This window comes from Nicotiana tabacum, chromosome 16, assembly GCF_000715075.1.
Source record: "Nicotiana tabacum cultivar K326 chromosome 16, ASM71507v2, whole genome shotgun sequence".
Taxonomy (NCBI): Eukaryota; Viridiplantae; Streptophyta; class Magnoliopsida; order Solanales; family Solanaceae; genus Nicotiana; species Nicotiana tabacum.
Window position 1 is genome coordinate 128,156,777 of NC_134095.1, and position 12,066 is coordinate 128,168,842.

At 36.9% G+C, this 12,066-nt stretch overlaps 1 pseudogene; it reads right to left on the bottom strand.

Moving 5' to 3' along the window:
- Positions 1-5,793: 5,793 nt before the first annotated feature.
- Positions 5,794-12,066, bottom strand: part of LOC107815655 (putative late blight resistance protein homolog R1A-3) — a 28,163-nt pseudogene continuing 21,890 nt past the window's right edge.

Sequence of the window (12,066 nt, forward strand, 5' to 3'; positions counted from 1 at the left end):
GCATATTGTGACGTATTCGTTCTGATTTTGGATAGATTCGACATGCGTGGAGGCCGATTCGAGGGGCAAAGGCGTCGCGAGCTAGAGATTTCGCTGGTTCGAGGTGAGTAATGATTGTAAATGATGCTTTGAGGGTTTGAAACCCCGAATTTGCACATCGTAGTGCTATATTGAGGTGATACACACGCTTGATGACGAGCGTGGGGTCGTGCACTATTGGGGATTGTGACTTGGTCCGTCCTGATTGATGATTTTACTGCGTATTTGACTGAAACCTTTTTGCTATCATCATGATTTGGGCTGATTGCCATATTTGGGCTTCGTGCCAACTATTTGAACCCTTATGGGATTTTTATTGTGATTTCCTCACTGTTTTGACTTATTAATTGAACTCAGTCATGTTATTTTCCATTGTTTTACTACTCAGCCATTTTGACTCAGTTTTGAGACTTAAATGATATTTTAAATGATGTTTTGGGCTAAGAAACACTGTTTTACTAATGCCCGAGGGGCTAGTGAGTAATTTTGACTGAGTAAGGCCGAAGGCCTAGTTGTGAGGAAACACTGATACTGATTTGAGGCCGAGGGCCTGAGATATATACGCCACGAGGTGGCTTGTGATATTGTTTATGAGGCCGAGGGCCTCTTGACTGATATGAGGTCGAGGAACTAGATCTCCCGGAGTCTGTACACCCCCAGTGAGCGCGGGTACCCATTGTGATGTGAGATATAGCCCGGGGGCTGATATTGTTCCATGTGATAGCCTGAGGGTCTGGTATTGTTCTATGTGATTGCCTGAGGGGTTGGTACCGTTCTATGTGATTGCCGAAGGGGCTGGTATTTTTCTGAGATATTGCTCGAGGGGCGGAGTTGTTGACATTGAGCCTGAGGGGCGAACCTTTATATGTTTATCTTTCATATTTATTTATCATTTTACCTGTTAAACTATGGTATTTGTGCCCGAGGGGTGAATTTCTGTGCTTATCTGCACAAATTGTTTTGCACTCATTGCGTAACTGTTGAAAAAGCCATTTTCAAAGAAGTTTAAACTGAGCTAAAAATGTTTTAAGAGATTTTTCACCTTCACTGCTTCTTACTGGTTTTTGAACTGCTTCTATACAACATCTTGATTGGCTTTACGTGATTTCTTACCTTCAGTCTTTATTTACATTTATTACTCACTGAGTTAGAGTACTCACTTTATTCCCTGCACCTTGTGTGCAGATTCAGGTATTTATGCACCCGGTAGTGGGTTTTTGCTGATCGGAGGCAGAGTTATCGGAGTTTAGTAAGGTGGCTGCCGGCGTTCGCAACACCACTTTTCTCCCTCTTCGCTCATTAGTCTTGTTTTGTATATTTCAGACCTGTTAGTTGTATTTATACTCTAATAGATGCTCGTGACTTGTGACACCCCGGTTTGGGCTGTGTCGGGTTGTACTTCCGCTAATAATTATCATTAAATCATGTATAGACTGCTTATGACATGTTTAACTATTTTAAAAAGGTGAATTGGTTTTAGTTGGTTGGCCTTGTCTTCACGAGAGGCGGCATCACGACCGGGTCGGAATTTTGGGTCGTGACAAATATTTATTAATTTAATAGCCCATACACTATTAAAAACCTTATTATGAAAAATGTTCATGTTTTGGTATTTACCCGACCTAAACATATTTTAGTTACAAATATATGCAATCCACCTTAAAAGGTTCCTAATCCATTATTTGTGTCTTAAATCAAGGGATTTAGTTACACCCTTTTCCTTCTTTCTCTCCTCTCTCTCCTCTTCTCTCCAGCAAACCGTTGTTTTTCTTTGCTTCTGCGGAAACTTCACGTCTTTGGAAGTGCACACTCTCCCTTCCAAGCAAAAGAAACCTATTATAGATTAACCAGTTTAACCAAATGGAGTTTTTTAGAAGATGAGTTGGAGAATCAGAAAGACCATAACAGAATATGAGTTGGTTTGAGAAATCTGATTGAATTTTACGCTGAAGACACTCAAAACACATTTCCCTTCCCATTTTCAAGATTCAATTACAGATTTTGATGATTTTTCATCAAATTAGAAGGTTAGTTGTTGTCTTTAAATGCTCTTTGGGCAGAAATTACTGAAGAAGAGAGCAAGAACAAAAACAGGATCACTACTACGTAACAAGATTCCGACTTTCTTCTTCTTCTTTTTTCCAGACAAATCTTTGACTCTGGCTATGTTGATGATCATATGACGTCATTATCACGTTCAACTGTTTCTTTCCGGCCTTGCTTTGTTATATGTCGGCTAAGTTTGGAAATGAAGAACTAAATTAGAAAAGTTAGATAGGGTTAATAAAAATCAGCACGTGAGTGGCACATGGGTGAATGAATGACAGAGATGCATTCTAGAAATGGAGGGCCTAGATTGGATTTTAGCTAACAGAATTGGGCCATCAGCTGAAGGAGCTTATAACCAAATTGGGCCTAACCAATTGGGCAGTTATCATCTGGTATATTCTGTTACTCTCTCTCTCTCTCTATTCTCTTCTCTTTCTGACGTCCTCTCTTCTCTTCAATCTTCTTCTTCTTATTCTAACTTCCCTCCATTAATTCTACAGGTAAAAGCTTGGATTCATTGGAGGATTAGTAGAAGCTATTATTCTCAATAAATAGTTTCAATTACAGAATTTGATTGTACAATTCGAATTACTCAATAAAATCTCCATTTCCAGTCTAAATTCCTTGTTCAATTTCTAAGTACATTACATGTTCCTCGGCTGTAGTTTTAAAATTAATCGAAAATTAGCTACTTTTTCATGTGAAAATAAAATCCAAACGGAAAAACACACTTAAAATCTGAAAGTTTACAATAGGATTCCTGGTTATGTTTTTTAGTGTTGGGAAGTTGGTATTTCTCTAAATGGTGACGTCTGGTTATGCACTCAACTCACATATAATTCATTTACTCACTTCGTCACCTATACATCCACCGAAGGCAAGAGGAAATTTTATCTACGAAATTGTAATTTGGATAAAAGCATATACTTAATTAGACTAGCACGTACAAACAGAACAAGAGATACCTATTAGTACAATTTTATAAAGAAATTGTGACACAAGTAAATTTCTTTTGTATATTTTGTATTTGATTTATACATAATAATTATATATTATAAAACTTATTTATAACTTTCATATATTATTTTTTTCCAGTTAAATATAACTAAAATATCATACATTTTAAATACAATTTTTTACAATATATCTTTTGTATATTTTGTATCTGATTTATACATAGTAATAATTATATGGTATACAACTTATTTACAACTTATCTACAATTTTCATATATTATTTCTACCCAGTTAAATACAACTACAATATCATACAACATAAATATAATTTTTATACAAATTTTATACAATATGTCTTTTGTATGTATTTTGTATCTGATTTGTATATATTTTATATGTGGTGTATTTTTCTTCCTCTCTAAAATTCCAATTAAAACTTCCCCTCTTAATACAATTTTGATATAATGTATGTCATGTCTTCTTCTTCTTCTTCTTCTTCTTCTTCTTCTTCTTCTTCTTCTTCTTCTTCTTCTTCTTCTTCTTCTTCTTCTTCGAGTTTCAATCTGAAATTCAGCCAAAATCAAATTTAATCTTCACCAAAACACCCTCAAAATTGAGATATAAACTCCAAATAATATTCTCAATTGTTTGCAACAAGACCCAATCCAAACAAATAATGATTTTTGAAAATACAAATTCGAATTCAAAACTTCAAAGCTTTTTAATGGCTATCAATGGTAGAATTATTGTTCTCTTTTCCTTTACTTTACATTACTGGAATTAGGGACTTGGAGATAAAAAGAAACGTAAAGAGAATTTTCAATTGTTTGCAACAACACTCAATTCAAACAAATAATATTTTTTGAAAACCCAAATTCGAATTCAAAGCTTCAAAACCTTTTAATGGTTGTCAATGGTGGAATTGCTGCTCTCTTTTTCTTTGCTCTACATTACTGGAATTAGGGATTGAGAGATAGAGAGAGAGCGCATGAGGGAGAGAGAAAAGGATATGAAATAATTGATTCCTAATATAAAGGGATACTCATTTAATTCCTAAAGAGTATATAATTGATAAATTTGTATATAGGAGGTAATTAAATTGAAACTTGAGTAGGGAGAGTAATAAAATTTCCAATAGTGTATAGATATATAAAAATCCCTTTTCAGAATCAGGGGCGGAGGGAGGGTATTATCTACGGGTTCGGACGAACCCAGTAACCTTTTGCTTAGAGCCTGTATTTGTGCTAGAAAATCTATTAAATACTTAATTGCGAACCCAGTAACTAACCAGCTATGGGTTCGATTGTAAATTCAGAATCCATAAACTTTAAATCCTAGCTCTGCTATTCTTTAAATTCAGAATAGTATTAATATAACTCTCTCTTTGAAAATCAAAATTTGCCCGGATTACAAGCTTTCTCCGTTCTAGTTTTTCAAAACTTTCCTTTAAAATAAAAGATTAATCTGATCAATTTTCAGAGTATAATCGCATTAAACTAATTCTATTTTGAAATCAAAATTTACCGAGTCAAACACTACAAATAAATATATGTAAGTTATAATTTTTCTCATAGCAAAATAGCGTATATAAGAACAATTTTTAAACTGCTAGACAAAATCATTTATCATTTTATCCTGACTCTAAGGAAACAGAGTGTCTCAACATTTTCGGACACAAGGATATTTATTCTCTCCAATTTTTAGAAAATGATTAATTGATTTTGTAATAAAATTGTAAGTTAGGTATTACTTCCCCTCCCGTAGAGGGTATCGATCCTTATGTGTCAAGAGAATGTTAGTCATGATTTGTTACGTACTTTCATATTTTCTTTTCTTTTACAAAATAAGATGGACATTATTGAGATTAAACAGAAAATTTAGTTTTATCTTCAATGTTTAAGTAACTTTATTTACCCTGAAAATAAGATTACGTTTGTCAAAATTATAACTGCTCAAAAACAATAATGCCAGAAACAATTAAAGGAGTGGAGCCTGATAAGACAATTATGGCTGATTTAAGAATATGAATAGCATAGATTATATTACAAATCATGACTGTTTAACATATTAACACAAATAAAAAGGATAAGATGGTTCAACATAATCTTTTTATAATTTGAATAGAGGAAATGATCCTACAAAAACTTTTATGTTTCATTTTCAGATTTTTACGTGTAAAAATAAATTTTTTTGAAGAGATTTGACATAAAAGCCTCGGTGATACCCTTACTTCAAATTAGATAAACTTCAAATGTTCACATTATTACCAAATTTTTGCATTATACTTCATAAAAGCTATGTTGCTCCGATATGACAGTTTAGGTGTTGTACTCGTGTCGGTACGATATTAGTATGGGTATGGATATGAGATTTCTACCGAATTTGGTCAACCAATTTTGGGTACTTTGACCACGACATATGAAAAAATTCGAGACGAAATACATTTTGATTCCCAAAATCAAAAATAAAACTAGGGTAACTTTGAAGAAAATAACAAACCTTATCTAGAAAATTAATCCTTTATTTATCTACAACTTAAGAATAAAAAGAAATTCATATTTTACAAGTTATACATAGGTATTCCATAAAGAATTTCATAATTTAGAGATATATTTATGTTTTAAATATTATTTTTAATCGGATCCTCACTACTAGGATCTATATCCTCAAATCTTAGAATCTAAATCTCGAAGGATCGACCTCTAAATCGGCATCCGTGTCCGAAGCAACTTAGCATAAAAGACGGACATCAAAGAATCTGGAATAGAAATGTAACTAAAAAGGATGTTTCATACAGAGACTTATTTCAATGTTTACAGTGCTTGAATTAAAAAAAAACAGTGCTTGAATAAACATAAGACAAACATGTGTCTTCTTTATTGGAACAAGTTCATCAGATGAATGGGAAAAATAATATGAAAAGTAACTGCATATGAAAGAGTATTCTGTTTGTCCCAGCAATGTCACCTTGTTTCTCTGCTACAGAAAAGAGGAAAGAAAAGTATGAGAATGTGTTGCAGATAGGTCTCTTTTGTAAGGGAATTACTTTGTGGTATGGAAATGAACCATTAAATCATTCACTATCAGTTAGAAAAAACTAATAAAAAAATGATATGGTAGTGATCATTGTCTATCACATGTTTAACAAACACAAAAAGAACTGAATGAATTTCACTTACCTTCAACATCTGTCGCTGTGTGGCCTTGGATTCAACTTCAGAAGGGAATATGGTGAGGGTGCATTTCATGCCTTTAGATATCTTGCTCTCCTGTACATCTTTTGCAGATTTCACAGCTTTGCTTGTATTCTCCAGCCTCATTTCTTGAAGGTTAGGTATATCAGCCAACCCAAGTGGCACAGCCTTGAGCTTATCACAGGAGATAAGAACAAGGTGCCTAAGTACAGGAAAGTTAAGATTTGAAGCCTCCCAAGTTTCTAATTTTGTTGCCTTTTCAATCCATAGAACCTGGAGTTGGCTAAAACCTCTGATTTCCGGCTGCCAAGAATCGCCTATAAATGCATCTTCTTTCAATTTTAGGACCTCAAGGGATTCCAACTGCCCCAATTTATTCGCTTCACTCCAAGAAAACCTTGTATTTGCTAAAGTTAACTTCCTCAATGTGCGTAAAAATCTGAAGAATGCTGGAGGGAGGTGAAGCGATGTTTTCATGTAAGCAGCATCGTTCAACAGTTTCAGATGTTCCAGGCACTTTAGCTCTTCAAGATTGTTGATTCCACCCTTAGTTTCAAGAAAAGCCGCCATTTTCCCTTGAATGCTCAATTTTCTGAGATTACACGCCTTGGCGAGCACATCTTTCTTGCAACTTTCTGGTGCAACCATACAAAGAATTTGTAGACAAGAAGGTTTACCTGACGTCGTGGCAGCAGGGGATGGTAATTTTGCAGGTATGTTGGTGTGGAGATGCCTCAACTGTAACATGTTCCATATGTCTGCTTTTATGTCAAGGGTGGGCTCTGATGTACTTGTATTAAGTATAAGAGTTTGTAAATTCCAAAATTTACTAAAGGTCAAAGGAATGACATTGAAGTCACCTGAGATAGCAATATATCTCAAATGAAATAACTGGTTAAAATCCTTGGAGAAAAGAAATTTGATGGATTCAACGTCCAAGACCCTGACAAGCGGAAACGCTTTGTGAATGAGTTTAATGTCATTAGGAGTCAACCCACTGATTTGTTTTTCTTTTGAGGAAAAACAATAGAAAGATCTAACATGTTCTGCAGAAGGTTTTTTGGAGATAAAGTCTTTCAGATTAGAGGGTTGAATGCACAATCGACGGGATTTATTTGGGTCTTCAATAGGAATAGCTTGATCAGGTGTTAGACTGACTTCTTGAAAAAGCCATTTGTTACTAGCCTCCTTTCTGCAGAACTCATGCAACATGTCATGAAGACGACAAGTCTTTATCTGACCATCAGACTTCTTTTGCATCGATATCACTAAGTTTCTGTTGACAAGATCGTTCAAATAAAACTCTGCTATCTCCTCGAGAGTGTAGTTCTGTTGGGGCTTTATTAACCCTTCCGCTATCCACAAGCGAATTAATTTCCATGAAGGGATATCAAAGCCTCGAGGAAAGACACCACAATACAAGAAGCACGTCTGTACTTCGTGGGGCAAACGATCATAACTCATCTCCACAAATTTCAAGCAGCTTTCGTGATTATCCCTTAAAAGATGTTGCATCACATTATTCTCCACTTTTATCCAATCATTTTTGTTCGGACGACCTCTTAATGCTCCTGCAATTACCACTACTGCAAGTGGTACACCCTCACATTTTCGTGCAATGCTTTCTCCAAGTCCTACTAAATCATTAGGACAACTTCTCGTGCCAAAAGCTCTCTTTATCAACAATTCAAAACTTTCTTTTGGGGTCAAGAATTTCAGATCGTGCGGATCTGGATTTGCATAACTAGCCAGACGTTTGTCAACCGTGGTAATCATGATTCGATGCCCCTTTACGTTTTCTGGGAAAACTTTCTTAACAGCATCAATGACTTATATTGCCCATATATCATCTAAACGAATGAGACATCTACCTCTTTTCTTGATAAAACCGGCTATCACCTTAGCTAATGCATTCTCATCCTCATGCAGATAATCTTTGGTGCGTCTTGTGAAGAATTTGAGAATATTAAGAAAAACATCCTTTATTTTGTAAGATTGGCCGACGTAAACCCAATGGACGCCGAAAATTTCATATGAAAGCTTAGGATCATTGTAGATTTTTCTTGCGAGTGTGGTTTTTCCAAACCCGGTCATTCCCACTACTGGGACAATTTCTACACCTGTTGATCCTTCAACAAGTCGCTTGATCACTTTGTTCGCTTCCTCATCAAAGCCGACCACTTCATCATTGTTACAGACTCATTCGTAGGTAAAGTTTATGCAAGGCGGGGCCCTCGAGTTGAGGAAAATAGCAACGTCAAAGAGGATAAGTAGATAGGAATAAAGATGCACCTGACAGATATTTGTGGGTATTTAAATAGTCAGTAGTTTAATTTTACTAGAATTCTTAATTTAGTAGATTTCTTATATCCGTAGACTCCTAGTTATGCTTAATAGCTTTGTAATAAGACTCTATTTAAAGAGACAGAAGGAATAAAGAAAAGGGGGAAGATTATATTAAAAACAAGAGATCTAGGACTCTCTCTAACGAGTTCTAAGGTTATAGGCTCCCTTTAACGAGCTTATTTGTTGTTATCAAAATAGGTTGCTCACGGAATAGAAACAAGGGAAAGGATCTGTTCAACACAGACTTTCCAGTGAATCGCCCTGTGACAAAATCCATTCTGCGTGACCATAACAACTTGGTATCAGAGCCAAACACTATGGGCGATCCAAGCAAACGTGAAGAGTTACAAGCTCTCCTTCAAGAGGCGCAAGCTGCCAACGAAGCACGAATAACAGAAGTAGTGGCACAATCTGAATCAAGGATGGTTAATCAGCTGCAACAGTTATCGTTACAATTGCAGGAGTTCATTGTTGGGTTTAACAAAAATCAAGGAAAGGATTCTGATGCTGGAGCAAGCAACAATGTAGGTAACCAACCCTATAGACCAGAGAATCGGCCTAATCAGCTGACAGGAAATAGTGTAGTACCAAGGTACACTAAGATGGATTTTCCTACTTTTAACGGATCTGAAGACCCATTGATTTGGCTACACCGTTGTGAGAAATTCTTCTCCAATCAGAAAACAAATGAAGTAGATAAGGTGGGATTGGCAGCATTCCATCTTTTAGGTGAGGCACAATTATGGTATCATCAAGTGGAACAAGAGTATCCCTTTGTTGATTGGTCTGAATTTAAAGAATATTGTGCTCTTAGGTTTGGGCCTCCACTGGGCAGTAATCCACTAGGTGATCTGGTTAACCTTAAGCAAACAGGCTCAATTGAAGAATATCAGCGCCAATTTCAAGAACGGTTAGCTAGGGCCAGTAAGTGTGTTCGTGTTGACCAGCAAGTTAGTCTTTTCATTGCCAGGCTGATCGATTCCGTTCGGCTTGATGTTGAAATGCGTAGTCCACCAGATTTGGTTCATGCCATGAATATAGCTCGAGCTTTTGAAAAGAAACAGAAGTTAGTGCGGGCAACATCTTCTCTAAGGGAGACTTGGCAAGGGACTAAAGGCTATTTCAGTACTACTACAAGTTCAACAATTCCAACTCCAAAGGGCAGCAATGCACCAGGTGGTATTACTGAACCAAAGTTGGTAAGTTCATCTGCTCCTTTCATAAAGAAGTTGTCACGAGCTAAAATGGCAGAGAGAAGGGCAAAGGGATTGTGTTATAATTGTGATGAATTGTATTCGATTGGGCATCAATGTAAGAAGCTATTTTGGTTGGAACTTGCTGATCTGGATGATGAAGAACCTGGCCATAAAGATGCACAAGAACCTGAAATTTCCTTATATGCCATCACGGGACAAAAGAGCGCAAGAACAATGCAGTTACTAGCAATCATGAAAGGTCAACCATTGTTGAGCCTGGTTGACTTGGGCAGCACACACAATTTCATTAGTTACACAGCAACACAACACTTGGGGATGCAAGTACAGCCTGGGACAAGTGCCAAAGTATCAGTGGCTAATGGAGAAAAAGTTTACAGCAAAGGAACTTGCCCATCAGTATCCTTCTATATTAATAACCAAAACTTTGAAGCTGACTTCTTTGTTATTCCGTTAGATGGCTTTGACATTGTTTTAGGGGTGATTTGGTTACAAATATTGGGCCCCATTCTTTGGGACTTCATTACACTTGAAATGAGTTTTAATTCAAATGGGAAACAAGTCGTCTTTCAAGGGCAGCAAACCCGTTTGAAATTGCAGCTTCAATTATTGCATGATTTAGATGAGCACCACAGCAAACTGGAGCAGGTCTTGGCTGAATTTGCTGACTTATTTCAAGAGCCTATTGGGCTGCCTCCTATGCGAAATTGTGATCATCGCATTTGCTTATTACCTGGTTCCAAACCAGTGGTAGTTCGACCATACCGGTACCCTCATTTGCAGAAAGATGAGATAGAAAAATAGTGTGCAGATATGTTAAGACAAGGAATCATTCGGCCTAGTAGATCACCCTTCTCATCTCCAGTTTTATTGGTTCGTAAGCATGATGGAACTTGGCATTTTTGTGTTGATTATCGTGAGCTCAATGCCAAGACAGTGAAGGATAAATTTCCCATTCCAGTGGTGGATGAATTATTAGACGAACTGTACGGGTCCAGATACTTCACGAAGCTAGATTTGAAGTCAGGCTATCATTAGGTCCGCATGGATCCCCTAGACATTGAGAAGACAGCTTTTCGCATGCATCATGGCCACTTTGAATTTTTGGTTATGCCGTTTGGATTGTCCAACGCTACATCAACATTTCAAGCACTAATGAATGGGGTATTTAAACCACACTTGCGTCAGTTTGTGTTGGTTTTCTTTGATGACATTTTAATATATAGCAAGACATGGGATGATCATCTCACTCATATTGGCATCGTTTTTGAGTTATTGCGTGCTCATAACCTTTATGTCAAGAGATCCAAATGTTCTTTTGGAGAGACCCAAGTAGCATATCTTGGCCATGTGGTGTCTGACACAGGCGTGGCAGCAGACACAAACAAGGTTCAGTCTATCATTGATTGGCCTCAACCACAGTCCACCACTACCTTGCGCGGATTCTTGGGCTTAGCGGGTTATTACCGTAAATTTATAAGAAATTACAGTCAGTTAGCAACCCCTTTAACTAACATGCTTAAAAGAAATTCGTTCCAGTGGGATGACACAGCTTTGGCTTCTTTTGACACTCTTAAAAAAGTACTTGCAACTACTCATGTTTTACAATTACCAAATTTTAATGATCCATTTATAATTGAATGTGATGCCTCGGGAGGTGGTATTGGAGCAGTGTTGCAACAGAGTGGACATCCTATTGCTTTTTTCAGTCGACAACTAGCAGCTCGACACTTTAAATTGGCTGCATATGAGCGATAATTAATTGGCTTGGCTAAAGCAGTGCAACATTGGCGCCCTTATCTATGGGGCAGGTCTTTCTTGATTCGCACAGACCACTATAGCCTTAAATATTTGTTGGAACAACGACTTACCACTTCACCTCAACAACATTGGATCAGCAAGCTTATGGGGTTTGATTTTTGTGTGGAGTATAAGGCAGGCCACTTGAATAAGGCTGCTGATGCCTTGTCACGTCGTCCTGGTAAGGAGGAATTATTGTATTCCATCAGCCAACCACGTGTACAACTGCTTGATGCGATTAGAGAAGAGATACGCATTGACGCTTCCTTGCAAGAATTAGTCCAACTAGTGCTTCGTCAAGAACTTGTTGCTTCCTGGTCAATCAAAGACGGGCTACTATTTTATAAAGGTCGTATCTACTTGCTGCCTTCTTCCCAATTGATTGCTACTATTCTGTCAGGATATCATGATAATGCCCATGAAGGGGTACAGAAAACATTGCAGCGCATACGACAAGATTTCTACTGG